Raw genomic sequence first — 21,163 nt, 5'->3', positions numbered from 1 at the left:
TGTGTTTGAAGAACAAGACAATTCAGACCCATCCCCGTTCAGATTAAATGCTTTCTCAAGATCCTTTTCAGCATATTTTTTGTCTCCCTAGAAGAGATTTAGTCTTTTAATTATTATTTATTCACTCTTTAGGGGTAATAGAGCAGCAACATAAACTTGGCATTCAAGTGGGATGGAATTTCCAGTCAAAGCTGGCTGAGTTCAGCACATCAGCTGTTTTAAATAAGGGCCTCGAACTCTGAAAGAGCATTTGGGAGCGTTTATCCCCTTCAGACCTCCTGAGGCCTCTACTCCCTGTTTATCTTCAAGAGTTCAGTGAGAAGTGGCCGGTCGTGTACGCACTGCAGTGACAGAAACCACTGAAGGCCTCATCACCACCCTGCAGGACTCCCAACAAATCACCAGCAGAGAGAGTTGGAAGGGAACAAAATGGACCATCTCCACTGGATGGCAGGAGGCACACACACTTGCGTTAGTGTTGTTTTTATAGGCAGACCCCAGTCCAAACCAGATGATGGAAACCCACTTGCCCAACTCATTCTTCTCTGCATATGGGGGCGAGCACTTCATAAATAGCCAACTCTGCCTCCCAGAACAAATGCACAGAAAGCTCAAACTCTCCTTCCTCTTCTCTGCCACCTAAGTCACCAGTTAGGTGCCACGTGGCACCACAGGGTCAGAAAACAGGATCCTTGTGACTGTATCAGGATTAAACTAGTTAATGACGACCCTTCTACGGCCTTCATGTTCCCTCTTAGAGGGAAAACTCTCATGCATGAGATTCTACTTCATTTTCCTCATAGGAACCCAGAAGGCAACTATCTGAATGTGCCTACTCAGGATCCCTGGGCTTGCCATGACTCCAAGAGGTAGCAGGAAGGAGAAGCAGACCAGAGCGGAAAAAGGACATAGATCAAGAGAATTTCGCCTCTTGGCTGGCTTCTGTTGAATTGCTTGGGTTCTGTCCTTAGCTGTTTCGCCACTCCTAACCAATCAGCCCAATTACCTACATTCCCACATAGGAAGATTTGAAAAGCAGACTGACTTGTCATTTTCTATTTCTTAGAATCTCTCCGATGTCAAATTTCTATCGATTATGGCTACGTGCTCCATGTCTGACAGACCTCCCATTTCCTGGGCTATGCCTCGGCCTACCAATCTCTCTTCACTCTTCCATGGAGTTACCCCCTTTTACCATAGTCTCTATCTATCTGGAGGTCAGCCATAGGCAGTCCGGGCATACACTGTTTTTCTTTTTAAAGATTTATTTTGTTTATTTGAGAGAGAGAGAGTGGGAGCAGGGGGAGGGGCAGGAGGAGAGGAAGACAAGCAGACTCCCAGCTGAGTGGGGATCTCAATGCAGAGCTCAATCCCAGGACCCTGAGATCATGACCTGAGCCAAGACCAAGAGACAGATGCGTAACGGACTGAGCCACCCAGGCATCCCTGGATATATTCTTGAAACTGTGTGAATTCCCACAGCCAGGCCACCTGAAAAAGCCCTCAGAAACTTAGGCCCTGAATGCCCTTTCTTCTATGATTAAGTGGGAAAATACAGGTTTTCCCACAAGAGTGATGACTAGATGGGTTTTCCCCTGGAAGGTAGCTCCACCCACAATCACCATGTCTACCAGTAGTGGTCACTTATCCATCAGATGTAGTAGTTGCTCAGGGAAATAGGAAAATGAGTCATATCCTCATCTGGGGTCTTGGTTGCCTCGTTTGTAGAGTAAGGGCATTTGGAGCAGACCGTGCCCACCCCGGGGTTACAGAGTCAGACCCTAGAGGCAGCCCCATCCATCTGCCTTTTCACAAGTCCCCCGGCTGATCTGGCAGATAGTCAAGTCCGGAAACTGCTGCAGAGGGATGGATTCAACCCAGTTTGCCCAGATCCCTTACAACTCCCCATCCCATCACTTTCGCCTTGTGTTTTCAAGGCCACAGAAGACACACGTTTCCAGCTCCTGGAAGCACACCATGTCAGCTTCCACAGGTAAAACAGGAGCATCCGGAACACCGACCTACAGGCATGATGAGGCTCAGGGAAGGACTTTGTAATTGCGTCAGACCAAAGGGCTGGTTCCTCTCTGCAGCTGCCTTCAGGACACCAGAGCTCTCCCGAAGGAGGAGCCTCACTTATTAACATCATAACTCAAGCAAGTTGCTTGGAGTCGCCGCACATGGAAAATTGCATTCTGCAAAGTGTTGAAGCTGCAAAGTCCCTGGCTGAGTCGATAGACTTTTATTTTAACGATGTTTGTGATCAATATTTAAACAGGATTGACCCAGCCTGCTGCTAGTGCACCTCTCTCCTTCCAGCTGCTTGTGAAAGATAAAATATTTACTTGGGGGGCGGGGTGGGTTATGATGGTCTGAGGCCAAGGGGGGAGATGTGAGGGGTGTGGTATAGGGCAAGAGTGCCATAAGATAAGCTCTAATGGGTCTGGGGTCTCTCGGGGCTTTGGTTCAGACATTCTGGGCAGATTATGAGGGAATGAGAAGAGAATTTATGGAAAGATTTGGTCACTAGTAGTATAAACTTTAGAGTATTAAGAGATTTTCTGGAAAATAGTCACCACATATTTAAGCTTGCTTTACTGAAACCCAACAACAGTTAGTAGCTGAGAGCATGGTTTTGGGTTCATACAGCTCAGGTGTGACCCTGTCCCCTACATCTCCACAGACACTTATTTCATATTTTGGAATCACATTTTACTCATCTGTAACATGATTCCTCATAACGCTGTAAAAGTATAAATGAAACACAACGTGAAGCAGTTGAAATATTGGCCCTCCATGGTATGCGCTCAGTAAGCGTTAGGGAATAACTGGTCGATCTGGGATTCGAAACTCAGTTCTTTTTGTCTCCACACCATACTTTCAAAGACTTGTACGATCTATGTACAAAATTAGATAACATTTTAGGATGTGGTATGATTGAGTGCTAGGGTATAGAGTGCAGTCTCCATGAAAGGAAGTCGAAGTAAAAACAAAACAGAAGTGGCTTGAGAAATCAAGCAGACCTATAGGGAACAGGCCACACTTAAGTTAGACACAAAAGGTCAGCGGGATGATGGAGAGTGACATTGGAGAAGAGCGTACGTGAAACTCTCATATACAGATGGGGCCCCTGAATCTGACGTACTTCTGTGCCTGTCAGTGAAGAGGAAGAGTTAAATGCCCAGTAAACAAGGTATGCCAGGAAATGTGTTGTCCGAGGCGAGACTAGAACTCTGCTTCCAAAGAATGGGCAGCACAGAAGAGCCCGTGTTGGGGGCTGGGCAGGGAAGATTCGTGAGGTGTGCCAGGATGACCAACCTGTGCTAGTGTGTCTGGCACTTTCTCATCTTAACCTAAAAGTCCTGAGTGCCAGAGACCCTTCAGTCCTGGGCACACCAGGATGGCTGGTCTCTATCGTGAAGAGGACAGGCTGCGTCTGATTTCCTAAAAGCCAAGGGAAGCAAAGTTCCAGAGAGACTGACTGATGGCACCAAACACAAGAGAGAGAAAACCTGAGAAGTGCCTATCGGATTTGGCAATTAGGAAGTCACTGGGGACAGATTAAGGAAAGTTGTGATGTCAAGATGTGGGTTCTGGGCCTGACTTTTCGAGCCATGGGAAGTTATCACGGTCACTTTCTTCAGCAGGGGAATGACTAGATGAAAGTCATCTCTGAAGAAACTGATCTGTCTTAGGACTTTTTTAGAGCAGAAGAAAAATGACGCCATCTAAAACCAAGCACGTAGCCCCCGAAGGGCAGTCTGTGGGGCCTGTGTGTTCAGCATTCCTTACCTCTGGCGCAAACAGTCAGAGGAGTTCAATATGCTGGCCTCTGGTGTTTGGTCCATAATGATTCTGATGTTACATGGATGGCCAAATGACTGACTTTCCCATTGATCGTGGGAGCCTGAGATGTGAATGATGGATTGAGCCACCTGAGCGGCTGCCTGTGGGAAGCCTGATTTTGTTCAGATGAGCTGCTTCAGACAACCTCTCCTCCCCATTCTCCGATGACCCTCTGTCTCAGGCTCTTGGTTTCTCTCTCTCTCATGAAACCCCTTACCTTCCCGACTTCCTACCCACACTCCCTCCCTTCCTTTTTTCTTTCCTTCTTTCCACCCCTCGGTTCCTTCCCTTCTTCTCTTTCTCCTTTTGGTGACATGTCTCCCTCCCTTATCTGTTTTTCCTCTTCTGGCTTATTTCTTAAGGTCTATTGTTATTTAGTTGGGACTTGGCAGGAAGAGGGCACAAGAAGCATTAAGATTCTTTTAAGGCACGGGATGAAATCCAAAAGTCCTCTTAGCACATCCCAGGGTCTCTGAATCATATCTACTCCAGTTTTGGCCCAGGGAATTACCTAAATCAATGGAAAGCAATGTCTCCCTTGAACCAGCCTCCTTGAGACAGGCCACACTGAAGGAGATAAGCAACTCAACCCCTTTCTACCCGGATCATTTTTTCCAAGGTGCAGGAAACCGTACCTAATAACTTGAGCTTCACAGACCCTTCTATTGTAGGAAACTGAAGGACTCTATTTCAGGGACACAAAACAAATACATATTATGGAAGATGGGCTGACTTTCGTTACTATTTGGAGGGTTGAACTGAAGCCAGCATGGATTATTTTAAAAGCACAGATATATTTTTAAAGTCAAATCAGTCTGGATCTTATTAAACTTGACTGTCTCCATGTGTGTATGAGTAGGCAGTGGATGTGGATGTGTGTCTAGATGTTTTTATCCTTCTACAATTCTGTGAAGTCATCCCTCCCCTAATACAGAGGATCAGCTTCTATGCTTTCGATCTCCTACCTCAGAAATTGCCATGCTAACTTTGAAGGTCTAAGCTCAGACAAACTCTGCTGCTCCTTAGAAGTCTCTGTGGGTGTCTTGGGGGTGTGTTTAAATAGGGATTGCAGGTTCCTCACTGTGTTTCTTGTGAGATCAGAGAAAAGAAAACTGAAACAAAAATTTGATTTGGTTTGCAACACACTTTGTGCTGTCAATGGCAACAAGCCATGCATGCTGTCATTTACACAGAGTAATTCTGTCTGGATTGCTTTTATAGCATCCCTTTCCCTCTGTTCGCCGCACAGACTATTTAGACACCCTCCTAATGCATTCATGTCTGTGTCTATACGTGTCTACAAACCATAAAATCATAAGTGTGCGGATACATATATATAAGCTCATTGGGGAGATGTATTTTAAGTGCATGCTCTGTACAATCAAACTGATTTGGGTTTCCTTTCCTGCATATGTAAATTCTCTCCTGCTCGTATGTGTGGCCCTTTGCCCAAGGAAAGGGTTTTCCATAGTAAGTTAGCACATCTCCCTATTCTGCAATACTTAATCTTCCTTCCCTGACAGTCAAAGCTGGTTACCATTTCCTTTCTCCCTCTCAGGCCTGCCTGCCTGCACCCATGAGATTCAAGGCTTGCTCGGGGTTCCTCTCTGCTTATCATCATGTCCTTAGAGAATCTTCCCTCCTGAGGATTTTGGCCAAAAGACATCAAAACAAAGACCCTCAGGTCTCCATTCTAATTTTAAGCTTTACCTTTTACCTGCAGATTATTTCCACATTCCCAGCCACCTACAGAAATTTTTAACTGAAATTTGCCCCCAGATTACATCTAAAATCAAGCCTGATACATTTTCTTTTCAAACAGATTTTTCACCCCTCATTTCTCATATCCCAAATGTATTATACCCTTGACATTGCCATTTTATTGCCCTCTTCCAGCATTTCTGGTCGGTCCCCGAGGACGGTCAGGCTTGCTCGGAAGACTCACACTCTCTCTTGCTCACTGATACCTCAGCCAACACATCCTTGTCAATACATCCCTAGATCCATGCCGCACATTCCTTGTTTCTTCCTCTGCCCTGTTGTCTCCCATCTTCCTCTCCAATGTCTGCATTACTGACAGAAGGCTCTGCAAAATATCATGTGGGCATCTGAATCCCTGCTTACAAGCCCACAGGATTCTCATCACCAAATGGGTCATAGCCACATTCAAGACTTCTTCTTTTCTAGACCCAACTTTCTCCTTTCTCTCTCCAGTCATATTCATCACCATATAATGCTTTCACCACTCACCACATCATTCTCCTTCTCAGGTATCCAACAATGCTGTTCCCTTCAAGTGAGTGGTCTTCTCTGACTCCCTACCAAACCAACTCCCATATTTCCTTAGGGGTCGAATTCAGATCTACAATCCAGATGGAGCTTGCCCAGATGACTTATACTCTTCAGTGGGTTTTGAGTTGGAATTCTCTCAGCACATTATTGGAACACTTATTCATATCTTTATGCATATATATTCTGGTTGTCTCCTCTCATGTTTCCCTGAATGTGTATTAAATGACTTAACAAACTAATCCTTGTTAAAATTTCCAAAAGATCAAGTGCAATAAGAGATAAAAAGTAAATACTTGTTGAATGGACTAATCATGTTTGGAAGAGGTTGTAATATTAATAAATGTACATGGCAAAAACTCAACTCAACAGAGTTAGGTAAAGAGGGATTTACCTAGCCAGATTTACTGGCTAACATCTCAGGAAGGTCCAGAAGTAAAATTGGGCCATGGCATGGCTGGAGTAGGGGCTCGAGTCTGACCTCTTAACTCTTAACTCTGCTCTCCTTCATGGTGGCTTCACTCTCAGGCAGGGCTTCTCTGTGGGTGGCCCCCATCAATTCCAGCATATGACCTATCTGAAAGGAAATTCCCTTTCAAATGATTACCCTGCAGTTAATTTTTATTGAACTAACCTAGGTGTGTGCCCATCCTTAAATTCTTCATCATGGCCAACAAAATGAGGATTAGGCTGATTGGCTGGGGCTGGTTCACACCTCCATCCCTGAGTCCATTGATGAAGTGAGGGCATTTGATGCTCTGGCTAAGCTAGCCTTGGTCACTTGCCTACTCCTGAAGCCACTGCTCAAAGGACAGGAGCTAAGGATGAGAAAGGGTTTTTTTCTCAAGTAAATTAGGTTTCTGTTGTCAGAAGAAAGGAGAATGAATGCTGCAGAGGTAAAAGCAAACTTCTAGGAGGTAATTCCCCACTTACCATGATCTGATAAGACTCAGTACTCTGGAAAGGGCGAAGAGGGTCCAAGGTCGGACAATTGAGGACAAAATGTTGGTTAGTAAGTGGTTTTTCCTGTTCTCATATAATGAAAGAAGATATTGGCTCTGAGCAGAATTCCACTTTCTGCATGTCCTCTGCCTCCCTGTCAGATCTACCTTCATTCATTGTCCATGGTAGAAAGAAACCAACTCCATTAAACATTAAAATATAGTCAAATTACATTGTAACCTCAGAATTAGAAAGAAAACACAAAACAGAAAGCCAAGTCATACTATAGGATTTCTTATAACATAAAAAAAAAAAAAAAAAGGTCCTTTCTTTGCAGACTTAAGAAGGATTCAGGTGTGTTAGAGCTGTAAAATGAAGTGGGGCCGGACTTAACATGTAATTAATTTTTATTAAGTTTTTAATACAACGGACATTGTTGAGGTGAAAGCCTAATTATTGGTTCAAATTTTCTTACATAAAATTTGAACTATCCCTGCTGGGACACTTTCCAACTTTCTGAACAAAAGACAGTGCTATGTAATTCTCATGCCTATGAGGTGGACAAATTGGTTTTCAAAGACAGAAACCAAAACTACCCTTTTTCTTTTTCTCTTTAATAGAATGAAGAAATGCATTGATTTATTCTTCCCACCAAGCCCTGCAAGTCTCTTCTTGGTCTGTCATACAAATTCAAGACAGCTTGGCAGGAGGCAAAATGTCTGGGCTCCCAAATGGGTCACCAAATTGGCCCATTAACCACATTTCAGTTTTCTTCTCTCCCATTGTTGGTGGCCTTCCCTCTCTAAGTGAAAACTAATATTGTTCCTTCACATGGGGCTCCTTAATGACACCAGGAAGCAGAGTGGTGACTTCTCATATTAGAGCAATTTGTTCAAAGCTCAAAGGAACTCTGCAGCGACTTCATCAAACCATTTCCTTCTTCCCAGCCACGTGGCATGGCCATGAGATTCGGACTAGCTAACCAGGTTACCCATGCAGTTAGTCTAGCTTCAAAATGCTGACGATTAAAAAATCATAAGGAAAAAGACTTTCTGAGGGGCCCAGTGGGAGGGATAGCACTGGCAAACACGTGTAAAATGAGAGAAGAGTTTATCCCTGATTTTGACAATCTACTCCCTACATGAATTAGAAGAGCCAGTTGCTGTGTAGCCATGTAACAGGATAAAGAGAAAGAATCATTTCTCTATTCTGAGCCATAATCCCAGCTCAAACAAACAGGGTTCCTCACCCTCCCTGCACTGACAACCACCAGACTTGAGATAAATGGACTCCTCTGTTATATTTTGTTTTTTTCTCCCTGAGCTAACTAGAGACATAGCCTCAGAATCATCCCCACCAGGGGCTGAAACATTTCATTCCAGCCACTGAATTTCATTAGCATCATTCAGTGTAAGTGGTTAACTTCAAGAGAGGGGACTTAGCTTCTGGCCCTGGGCCAGGTTCTCAGTGTTGGGGCCCACGGTGTGCTCCCAGGGCTCCACCGGCTCACTGTGGGGCTTCATCCACTGCTGTGTTGGGTGGTCTGAACATTCACTGAACATCTGTTGCATAGATGGGATCTGAGACTCACAGCCCATGACTTCTGGATGCAGTGTTTCTTTTCTCACCCTGTCTTTGGTACCTCCTTGGGTACCATCTTCAGTTGCTTTTCAATTTCAGTCCTGTGCAATCTTTACCATTATGACTATTTCTTGCCATCTCACCCAGGATTAGTCTTGGGCGCCTTCTGGACCCAAGAGACATATATGAATGGAAGTGAGCTCTGGGGCCTCCTTGCCTCATAATGCCAGAATCTTAACATCTCTTCATCAGCAGTTCCCTAGCTCATAGGATTGGTTTGAAGATTAAGGAAATAAAAATATGTAAAGTGCCTAGAAAGTGAGCAGCAAAGAGTGAACACCCAATAATTCTTAAATATTTTTGCCATCGTCATGGCAGTATTCCAACCTGAGCTCCCCTGGATGTTCCTTTCTGTTAGCTGAAAAACTAAGCAAACTAATTCTGTTTAAGAAAAATAAATAAAATAAAAGGCAATCTTCATCACTTCTGGAAAGGCACCACAACGAGCCAACTGGCAAACACATTAGTGGAATCCCCTCAGCCAAAGGAGTCCCAATTGTGTTCTGCTGTTGCTGTGGACATAGGTTGTCTTTTCAATGAAAGTCTAGTTTATTTTCATCCCTAAGGTACCTCCACAATCTTCTTTTCTTCTCCCTTCCAATAATTCAATCCCAACCAAAACAGGAGAACAAAAGGCTCTGTTTGGCAAGTGTCTCGCCAGAGCAACCCTTGAGGGGAGAAAGCAGAAGGAAGCTGCTCCCACCTTTTAATTAGCAAATGTGTGTGCATCCCGCTGCTGGTCATTGTAGCAAGGGCTGGAAGAGCAACAGATTTCTCTTTCCCCACCCTCTTTGATCTTTCCCTCAACCACCCCTCCCTCTCCACCTCACCCTTCTACCGCCTAACACCCAACAAAATGTGATTATTTGCATGAAATCAATACCATGATTCACACACAAAAGCCCAGAAAAACCTGCGATGCAATTGTGTGAGTAATTTTTCATGAACCAGACTCCTAAGTGCTTGCCAACAAGCTAAATTATCCTCTTGTTAAGTGTTATATATTTTTTCTTCCCTCTTTCTTCTCTTCCATGTACTTCTTAATATTGATAAGCTTCTCTTAGTGGAAGGGAACATTTGCATTTTTCGTTAGTTCTCTGTGTAGCAAGCACATCAAAGGACCTGACTCCCCCTGCCTTTTTCTTTTTCCTTCTCAGCACCTGAACTATCTTTAGCCAAATTCTTTAAAAAGATGGTGCTGTTTTAGAGGGAGAAGGGAAAGCTGGTGTTTCAGAGTCTGGATTGTAGCTAATACCAAGAGTCACATGAAAGCTAGGTTTAACTTCTTATAATTCCATCAATTAATCAATTAACCGCTAGGTAGTTACCACCTGGGTTTCCAGCCCTATACTCAGTACTTTGGTAACTGTAAGAGTAAAAAGAATTTTAAAAAATAGTCTGTTAGTCTGGTATGATTGGGGGCGCCTGGGTGGCACAGTCGGTTGAGCGTCCCACTCTTGGTTTCGGCTCAGGTCACGATCTCAGGGTCCTGGGTTCGAGACCAGCATCTGGCTCCCCACTCAGCAGGGAATCTGCTTGTCCCTCTCCGTCTGCCCCTCCCCCTGTTCTTGCCCTCTCAAATAAATAAAATCTTTAAAAATAAATAAATAGGGGCGCCTGGGTGGCTCAGTCAGTTAAGCATCTGCCTTCGGCTTAGGTCATGATCTCAGGGTCCTGGGATCAAGCCCTGTGTCAGGCTCCCTGCTCAGCGGGGAGCCTGCTTGAGGATTCTCCTGCTCTCTCTCTCTCAAATAAATAAATAAATCTTTTTTAAAAGCACGAGTATAACTATAAAATTATGGGCCGTGGGGCAGTAAGGCTGCAGATGAGAGAGAGAAGAGGAGTCACGAGGGCTACACAAGGTAAGCACAGGTTTCCAGAGGAGGAGTAGGGACATAGGGACCTGGGAATTGGGTAGAATTTGGATGGCGGTAGACAAGGAAAGTCATTCTAAGATCCATTCATGATCAACGGTGACTGTAGTAATTAGACAACAAAGACCTGGTTTCAAACGGCCCAGCTCTCTCCTGCACGTATCACCACACTGTGGCCCTCTTACATACCTGCAGGCTTCACAGCGTCCCAGGCTCCAGGTGAGTCGGCCTCGGTGGCCGGGGAGAAGGTCAGACAGGGGATCCAACTGAATGGATTTCCGCTCAGTGAGGTAGGAGATGATGCAACAGACTTAGCAAGATAAAGAAAAGTGACATTTCTTGGGCTCCACGGTTGTATAATATAAAAGCATACCAACTAAATATTCACATGCACAATAATAATTAGAATCCTAATGTACATACAACTTTCTAGTTTTATTCCCTTAATAGATCATGAGCTGTTTGGGTTATGCTGATAATTAAATATTATTTTAAAATATAATTTAATGGCTGAATGATCTATCATATTGCTTTGCTACAATATATTAAAACTCCGTCCTATTGCCCATTTATATTATTTCCAATTTTTCTCCATTACAAAAAAATACGGTGATAACTACCCTTAATATTAATCTTTGCTAACATTTCTAATGATTTTTAAGACATAGTCCTATAAGTAGTATTATTGAACCACCAAGTATGAACAGTTTAAGACTCTTGATAAATAGTACTAATCGCTTTCCAGAAACATAGTACCCATCTTATTCCCAGAAGAAGCAGTGCCAAAAAAAAAAAAAAAAAGAAAAGAAAAAATATATACATAGGCTTTACTAAACCCATCTCAAACATGGGATGCTACACACCCTTTTTTCATTTAAAATTTTAAGCTATATCATACATACAATGGAATATATTGTTATTTGCAGGTATCAAATGTGCATACAATTTAAAAATAACTTATGAGAGTTTAAAGCATGAAGAAACATGTTAAACATGTCACACAAGTTAAGAGAATATAAGCAAGTGTTGAGGCTCCCTATGTGCTTGTCCCCTATACAGCCCCAGCCTCCCTACCTTCAAGAAGTCAACACAGACTGAATTTTTTGTCAGTTACTTCCTTATAGTTTTAACATATATGCGTATAACTTAAATGCTACACAACTTAATTCAGCTTGATCTTGAACTTTACAAACATGATGATGTATATATTTTTCAGCAAGTTTCTTTTTTTTACTCATTTATTTCACTGCTATAAAATATTTCATTGTATAAATGCATCATGGCTTATCCTTTCTCCTGTTGATGGATATTTGGGTTGTTTCTAGTTTGGGTCTATTTTTGGACAACACTGCTGTGAAGATTCTTGAGTGAGAGTTTCTCCCGGACCATGATTTACAACCGGAGTGTGTGTGGCCCCGTGGAGACATGGCAGAAGATAGCTTTCAGGGAACCAATTCACAAATCACCAATTTCTGTTCATACATTTTCCTTTAACTTGCTCACCTCTCATATTTGATAGCTCTTTTCCCACTTTACAAAAGAAAAACATACCTCTCACTCATCCAGATTCCTATTATGGTGCATTAAACTGGAGTATAAAAAATTCCAGAATGACAAAGGGACATTTTACATTTTTATGATCATATTGAGAAAGCAAATGACTTTAATGAGTGGGTAACAAATCATTTTGCAAGTCAGATGCATTCCAGTTCTTTGCTGTCCACTGAAGTGAGCTTTCAGCTGCTAGATTATTGAAAATAATTTCCAATGATAAAATCATCAATCATAAATCACTAGGTGATATTTAGCATATAGCTGGGAATAATTCAAAGAATTGAGTGACACTTCTAAACAAAACTCCTTCCACTCTTCTGTTTATTTACAAGAACAAGGGCTCATTCTAGCCATAAATAATACTTATCCTTAGATATATGAAACCAATTAAAAAAAAAACCTATCCATTTCAATAAAATAAACGTTTTCGATAAAATTTTAGTTTTCATAATTACTAGTTATCTAACAAAATTTTATTCATATTGTTATAATCAACTGTGTACTACTAATAACTGTAATGATAATTCAATCCAGAAGAAATTTTTGATACTTAGAACCTCATGGTCATACAGAATATCTTTGAAAAACTCAATTTATGCATATACTTTTGCTTTAAAGATGTATGGCAAGGTAATCAATTAAAGGTTTCTCAGGCAAAAAAAAAATTGTTAAATTTAGATAAAATTATTTAGAGAGATGTGGAATAAAAAAATATAGGTCTAAGGAGTAAAATAAGTGATTAAAAAACCTTAAAGCATTTAAAAACTTGACCTTGGGTTTTTTTTTTTAAGTAATCTCTACACCCAACATGGGACTCAAACTCACAACCCTGAGATCAAGAGTCACATGCTCTACAGACTGAGCCAGCCAGGTGCTCCTGTTTGTTTTTATTTACAGTTAGTACACAGGAAATTATTTGTGTTGCCTGCATTAAAATCTCCAGTGAAAAGTGTAGATGACAATTTAAAATTGTGTCAGCAGTGCACAGTTTCTCAGAATTCTCTTAGGGGTGTCCAAGTGAAAACATTTGACAACTGTCACGTGAGGGTGTATACCCCGGTGAAGAAATATATCAAATGGTGGGCATACCTTCAATATTTCTAGGTAATACTACATTGTTTTTCAAGTTGTCCAACCCTATCAGAACTGCAGAGTTCCTAATGGCTGAACATCCTCCCAAACACTGAGTATTGCCAGAGTTTTCCATTTTTGCCAAGCTAGTGGGTGTAAAATGGCATTTCATTGTGGTTTTAATTTGCATTTTCCTGATTTAATGTGGTTGAGCATATTTTCATATGTTTATTGGCATTCCTGTTACTATTATTTATTTTTAAGCTTTGCTAATTTGATTTACAAAAAGTGATGCCTCATTTGCATTTCTTTGATAACTAACAGGGTTAATACTTTTTCATATGCTTATTAGCCATTTTTATTTTTTATGTGAGTTGTCCATTCATATCCTGCCCATTTTTCTATTGGGATTTTAGGCGCTTTCTTATGAATTCAAATGAGTTCTATTAAGGCTAAGCCCTTTACTTGTCATATTTATTGTGTTGCAATCTTGGGATAAACTGTACTTTTTTATATGATACCATAGTTCTTTTAATATACTTTTGAATGTGATTTGCTGATCTTTTGTTTTGGATTTCGGCATCAATATTTATAACTCAGATTGTCCTGCCAGTGTTCTGCTCCGTTTTGTTTTGTTTTGTTTTGTTTTGTGGGGGTGGCACTGTGTCAAGTTTTAGTGTCATGTAAATGCTTGTTTCTTAAAATGAATTAGAAGATTTTTATTTTTTTCTAGGCAGACTAATCAATTATACTCTCTGGAAACTGTTGCTTGAAAAATTGACAGAAGACAACTATAAAATAATCTACAACTGATTTTTGTGGGGAAAGAGTGATTCTTAAGGCAAGTTATTAGGTTTTCTTAAAAAAAAAAAAGACAAATTTAGTGTGTATACTTTGTCCAGCATATCATCGATTTCATTAAGAATTTCAAATTTATTACTATTGATAAGTATAGTTTGGCTTATGAATTTTTTAATGTCCTTTATACTGATCATATATCCCTCTTCTCATTGCAAATTTTGTGTACTTGTACTTTTTATTTCTTACTTTGAAATGTCAAAAGGTTTTTTAAAATGTGTTTTTCTCAAAGAACTGTTTCTTAAATATGTTTATAAATTTACTATTCATCTTATTGATGATTTGTTGATTTCTCCTTTTATCTTTCATTTTCCCCCTTACTTAGATTTGTTTCTAATCTGTTGAGTTGACTGCTTAATTTGTTTATTCTTTTTTGTTGACTTTCTATTTAATAATGAAAACATTTCAAGTTATTTCTTGCTCTTATTATGTCTTTAGTCAAGGAACAATTTCCAAAAGTCAACTAGAAGATACTGTCTGTTTCTTCTTCTTGTGATTAATCCTCCAAAGATGCAACTCTCGTCTTTCCCCTCCTTAAAATACCTTAACTGGTTTTTCACCAGGTACCGAAATAAGTTTCAAGTTCTTTACCTTCCATTCAAGGTCCTCCATGCTCTGGCCATAATAGACACTTCTAAAGTCCACCCCTAGTACTTCCTATATCTAGAGCCCTTTCTAGAGTAAAACTGGACACTAATTTTTCTAAATGTTGTAACCACCATGTATTTGCCTATGCTTTTTTTTTTTTTTCCCTACTGGGAATGCCTTTCTTCTCACTTCTCACCCCTTAGAAGCATAACCATCTTTCGCGATTTTATTCAATCCTTCAGGTAGTTGTTGCTTCCTGGGTTGTTGGAGTCACAGAGTTAGAGCCATCAGGTTATCTCTTGTTGGTTTCTTGGCTTCACCTTGGACCAGTGCCTCACACAGACTTGATGACGGGGTCTCGTGTGCTCAGCAGTACCCTTTCTTGCTGATGTACCAAGCCTTCCCAGGCACATCCCATAATCATAACACCAGCTTAATCGGAAAATAAACAAATATCATCCAAATTGGGATACTTGTTTTGCTGCAAGGAGTCACTCAATAATTATACCATCACAGGAGATATAAACCAGGCCTTTCCTGGCAAACCAGGACATATGGTCATCACCCAACTAGATCTCATGATCTATGTCTGTACATACTTTATATATATATACACACACATATAAACATATGTGTATATATATATATATAATACTTTTCTTACTTCTCTGTAGGAAGGTGATGGGGTGATGGAAGGGGATAGAAGACCACATTGCATGAAAGTACAGAGACAAAGGATGCATTGATATGGATATCCCGACCTAGGATTCTTCAGTGTGCCTATTTGGGTTTTATAGATAATTTACATAGATTTTGGCTCTTCCCAATAACAAGTATCAGGACCCTTTGTCCTAACTGTAGCCTCCTAGGGTCCAAACTAACTAAGAAGACACAGAGGCCCATCTGGTTCAAATAATCCCTAGGATATTATATTGACCTCATAGCGTCTGAGACATGTTATGGGAGAGAGCGATGAGATGTCCCAAGCTTATCACAAGATACACACTGTCACAAAAATTTTATAGCTCCCAGTGTTACAATATTTCCTCAGGTCTTCTCCCAATTCCATTTGCTCTCCTATCACCATGACAACACACATTTCATTAATAATGGAGACCTGAGGGAAAGCTTCTAGTGTCAGTCCCCTCTCAGGACTCACCTCCTGCTTTGGCATTCCATGAAACCCTTCTGATTCTAGACATCATGCTTCGAAGATTCCAACTTATCTCAATTTTGCGTCTCAGAGAAGAGGCTGGTGAAATACTGCGGATGTTGACGGTGCAGGAGTTTGCCAAGACTTCCTGAAACGATTAGCTGGAACAACAGACAGAACAGAGAAAGCCATTACAGAAAAAGCTAAGCCTTTTCGATTTGAAGATCAATGTCTGAGTCCTCCTTCTGACACAGAGAAACAGGGAAAGACAGATTCCAGAGTTTTCCTCCTGTTTTCATAGTGCCTCTCAAATCCAGGCCTTAGGAATGGGGCAGCGAAGAACAGAATTTGAGAGAAGGACCGGTTCCAGCTGCTTAGCTAACTGACTGACATCCAGGTGGTCCCTGGTACTTTTTCCTATATAGACTCAGTCAACTTTAAAAAGGCTTTAAATGTAATTAAGAAGTAGAAGGAGGAGGAGAAAGAGAAGGAAATGGAGAATCAGCCACAGAGACTCTGTGACCAGACAGATTTACTGCTGAATCCCAGCTCCAACGCTTAGCAGTTGGGAGATGTTGGATTAACATATAGCACTCCCCTGAATCGCTGTTTTCTTTTCAGTAAAATGGGGACAGTAAATACTAAAATTGAAGATGAAAATTAATGCATCTGAGCCCATCAATAAAGTTAGAAATCATCAGACTAAAATCAGCAGCTGCAGCAGCCTCACCAATGGGCTTGGGGAGAAGCAGGTCTGAGCCCTTCCTCTGGAAGTGCTGTGGTCAGATGGGGTCCCACCCCAGGCACAGTCCTGGTTCAGGAGCACCAGGCATCTTGTCGAGCAGTGGGAGAAATCAGATGTGATTCCAGGGCCCAGTGGACCAAACAAAGTAAGTTAGGTCAGGAACTGAACCATCAGAGTTAACAGCAACAAAAGATTGAGTTTTGACCTTCTGTCCTCGGAAGAGCAGATAGGCAGGTCCAAATAAGCACGTGTGCCTGCCGATGGTCAAGGTGGTAGGTCCCCTCTCTGCAAGGGTTTCTTCCCCAGCTCCTCATGCTGCCCAGCGTGGCCATCCCACCTTCTCCCTCACAGGGCCATGGGGGCCTGCAGATGCCGGCGGAGGCCAAGCAGCCAGAGCAGAGGCAAATGAGTGAGTTTTCTCATTTCTCTGAACACGAGGGCTCTGGCCCAGAAGCTCAACCCAGTGGAGCCCATTTTAAGTTCTCTTTCTTTCACTTCCCATTACCTCCTCAGTCCTTTACACCCTGAGGCTTCTCTTCTGCTCCAATGTTTCTCTTGCCTTCCCTTTCTATTTTCGTTCCACCATTACCTCTCTACATCCAGCCCTTGTCAGCTCATGCCTGATTTAATTCAGCACCTTCCATGCAGATGTCCCTGTCTCCAGGGTCTGCCGACTCCAATATAGCCAGCACAGCTGCCAGGAAAAGCCTCCTTAGGCAATGTTGGCGTCACATCATCCCCCATCTCCAGGGCCCACCGAGTCTCTGGTTCCCTCCTCACACCTCCCCGGTCCCACTCCTCAGTCCTCACGGCTCCCCTCCACCCTCCACTGCAGCCGAGCTCAGTGGCTTCTCCCAACCTATATGGGACTTTCTCTCATAACCTTTGCATGTCATTCCCCTGCTCTGCAATATTCTCCCCTTCCTCTCTGCTCACTGTACCCCTGACGGCCCTTCCAAGTTCCCTGAAGATTACACCTTCCCATACATACTCTGCAGCAGTCCGTCATACCTCAGCTTGTGCCGGACCTGGAGATTTGTGGAATAAGCAGTGATCCCTAAAATCCCTCCTCGATGCCCAAGTTAGCCATTAGGTTTGATCTTGATCCTTCCCCAGGTGCCAGCTGTATAAGATGACTCCACTGCCCAGGAATTCTTACTTATCGATATGTTAGTTTATAAATGTTGTGACTTCATTTCAATCTCTCTCTGGAACTGGAGGAAAATTCCCCAAAGGTGGTGATTCTGCTTTCTAGTCGCACCCCCTCTGATTGCATATGCATAGCTGTGTGCGTGGAGCCAGCTCAAGAAACGCGTGTCGCTGCCTGAAGTAGGACACTCAGATGGCCCTGGGAACACTGACCTTTCAGTAAGAAAAAGAAACTGGAAATAACCTCAGCAGTCAACATTATACATGCATTATGGGATAGCCTTGTGATGTAATATCCCTCACACCTTAAAAACAGTTTTGAAGAGATTTTTAAAGACATGAGAAAATCTCACTACATAAACTTGCTTTATATATATACTTTTTCATATAAATATAAGATGTCTAGGTTATAGTATAAAGATGAAAGATGATGAGAAAAAAGAAGGAGGGAGGGAGGGAAGGACGAGGGGAGGGAGGAAAGGGCAGAAGGGCTAATGGAAAAAAAAAATGTAGCAACATGTAAATGATGGTGATCCTGAATAGTTCTGGGTATTTTTAAATTTATTTCCTTCTTTGGGGCCTTCTATTTCTTTAAATCTTCTAAAATAACCCCACACAGCTTATAATATAAACAGAAAATATAAACCTTGTTAAGACTATAACTGTTTATCAAAATGTCACATTTGCAAATAGTATTTTTTAAAATATAATATCATAGAGTGAAAGAGTAGGCCAGTGATAGGTGGAGAAACAGATTGATCATTGAGAATAAGATTTTGATATTTAAGAAATTTCTAACTGCTATAAAAAGGGCAGCTACCTGGGTGGCTCCTTCGGCTAAGCGTCTGCCTTTAGCTCAGGTCATAATCCTGGGGTCCTGGGATGAAGTCCCTATGTAGGGCTTCCTGCTCAGTGGGAAGTCTGCCTCTCCCTCTCTCTCCACCCTCCCCCTGTCCCTGTGCTTGTTCTCTCTCTCTCTGCCTTTCAAATAAATAAATAAAATCTTTAAAAAATAAATAAAATGAATAGAGCAACTAGTTTTCAATGAGTAATATCCTCTTCCTCAGACCAGGTAGGAGACCATTTTTGGTGTTTCCATTTTGAAATGCTGCCAATCCCATCCCTTGAGTGACAAAATTACCATTTCCACTTCCACCAGCTCTACAACCACTATCAACTCCACTAACATCACCTCTACCTCCATCGCCTCTACTTCCTTCTTCATTTCCATCACCACCTCCACCTCTTACCACCTCTCCACCATCAACCTAAAAGAATAGACAAGTCTTCCATGGCAAGTTGATTAGGGGAGAGTATAGAAATACAGAAAATCAGAACATATTCCTCAGAATACTATACTTTAAATATTAAAAATAAGCAGAACTTTCTTATTGAGTTCACACATCCATGGCTCAGAATAGATGGGATTTGAGGGTAAATGGCCAAGAGAATGGGGAGAAAGCTTCTTGTCTTAGTCCTTTTGGGCTGCTACAACTAGATAACCACAGGCGGGGTAGCTTATAAACAACAAAAATTTATTTCTCACAGTTCTAGAGGCTGGGAAGTCCAAAATCAAGGCACCAGCATGGTTGGGTGAGGGCCTTCTTCCAAGTTCATAGCCAGAGCCTTTCAGCAGTGTCTTCAAATGGTGGGAAAAGATGGGGATCTCTCTGGAGCCTCTTTAGAAGGGCACTAATCCCATTCCAGAGGGTGAAGCCCTCATGACCTAGTCATCTCCCAAAGGCCCCACCTCCTAACACCATCGTCTTTTGTCATTAGGATTTTAGCATATGATTTGGGCAGAGGGAGGACATAAGCATTCAGACTATAGCATCCACTTAGTACCCGAGCCAAAAAGGGACTGGAATGAATTTTGCCTCAGGTAGCTCAAGAGTTCACATCAACTTTCTAAGAACTGGAACCCTCCATGAATCCAGGGTCATATTCTCCAACAGCTCCTGGAATGTTTGCTTAAAAAACTGTTGGGTGCTTAAAAAACTGTTGGGTGCTTAAAAAACCCATGGGTGGCTTAGTCAGTTGAACATCTGACTCTTGATTTTGGCTCAAGTCATGATCTCGGGCATGGGAATGAGACCCCGTGTTGGGCTCTGCGCTCAGCATGGCATCTGCTTGAGATTCTCTCTCCCTCTTCCCCTGCCCCTCCCTCCACTCTCTAAATAGATAGATAGATAATAAATTTTTAAACAAAGCAAAAAACTATTGCATGCTGACAAGCAATAGAGGACAACAACAAAATGGTAGATAAGGGGTGAGCACAGATGAGGTTGAAGAGAGCTGAGCAGGTGTGTGTATTTTCCCGTGTGCACGCACGAGCATGTGCACACGTACCAATACTTGTACATCCACTGGAACGCACATGAGCATCACAGAACATCAGGACGCCTGTGACACCATTTGGTTCTGCTTGGGTTATTACATATTTTCATATCCAAATTGAATAATAGTCACTTTTGCCCAGCAGCATGAAGGAATGTACTGTTTCAAATTAACCTGTCTCTAAAGGAAAACCTGTATGTGTGACACAGAAAGACGGAAAGTGGCTTCTCTTCTATGACACATGTTATAATTCAACCAAATCTGCTGAAAGGTTCTGTCACTCTTCAGGAGCACGGGGAGTCAGAGAAGGGGAGGAAGTCTGGTCGGGGCAGGGTCCGGAGAGGGAGGTGGAGGGCAAGTATCTGTGGAGCTGGCGCCCGCAGAGCCAAGGGACCATAGTCATTTGTTCATATGCCCATATCTAAAGGGGAATGCGGCGGTAGTACTGCTTCTCCCTCACTCATTCATTTTTTCATCCCGGTAACAAACATTCATTGAGCACTTACGATGCAGCACACACTGTTCTGAGCGTTGGAAATAGAGAATGCTGTGAACAAAATGAACAAAGTTCTTTTCTTTTTTTTTTTTAAAGATTATTTATTTATTTATTCATGAGAGACACAGAGAGAGAGAGAGGCAGAGGGAGAAGCAGGCTCCAAAGGAGCCGGGAGCCCGATGCGGGACCTCGATCCCAGGACCCTGGGATCATGACCTGAGCCGAAGGCAGATGCTTAACCATCTGAGCCACCCAGGCACCCGAACAAAGTTCTTTTCTTCCCAGAAAGAGCTTATATTCTAAAAGGGGATATAGATAATGAACACATAAAGAACTTATAACGTCAGGAATAGTAAACGGTATGAGGGGGCATGGTGAAGAGAGAGTGTAACCACAGTGCTAAGGGCGGTGGTCAGGGAATGCCCTTCTGAGGTGGTGATATTTGAGCAGAACCTTGAACGGAGGGAGGGGGAAGCCATGCAAACCATCTGAGGCGACAATGTTCTAGGCCCAGACAATCCAAAAGTGCAAAGGCCCTGAGGCCAAAACAAGCTTAAGGTGTTTTAGTTTTTAGTGTGCACAGTGGTATGTGGCCCAGCCTTCAGGGTGTTGCTGCAGAG

The sequence above is a fragment of the Zalophus californianus genome, chromosome 10, assembly GCF_009762305.2.
Source record: "Zalophus californianus isolate mZalCal1 chromosome 10, mZalCal1.pri.v2, whole genome shotgun sequence".
NCBI lineage: Eukaryota > Metazoa > Chordata > Mammalia > Carnivora > Otariidae > Zalophus > Zalophus californianus.
Note: the sequence above shows the minus strand (reverse complement) of the source record.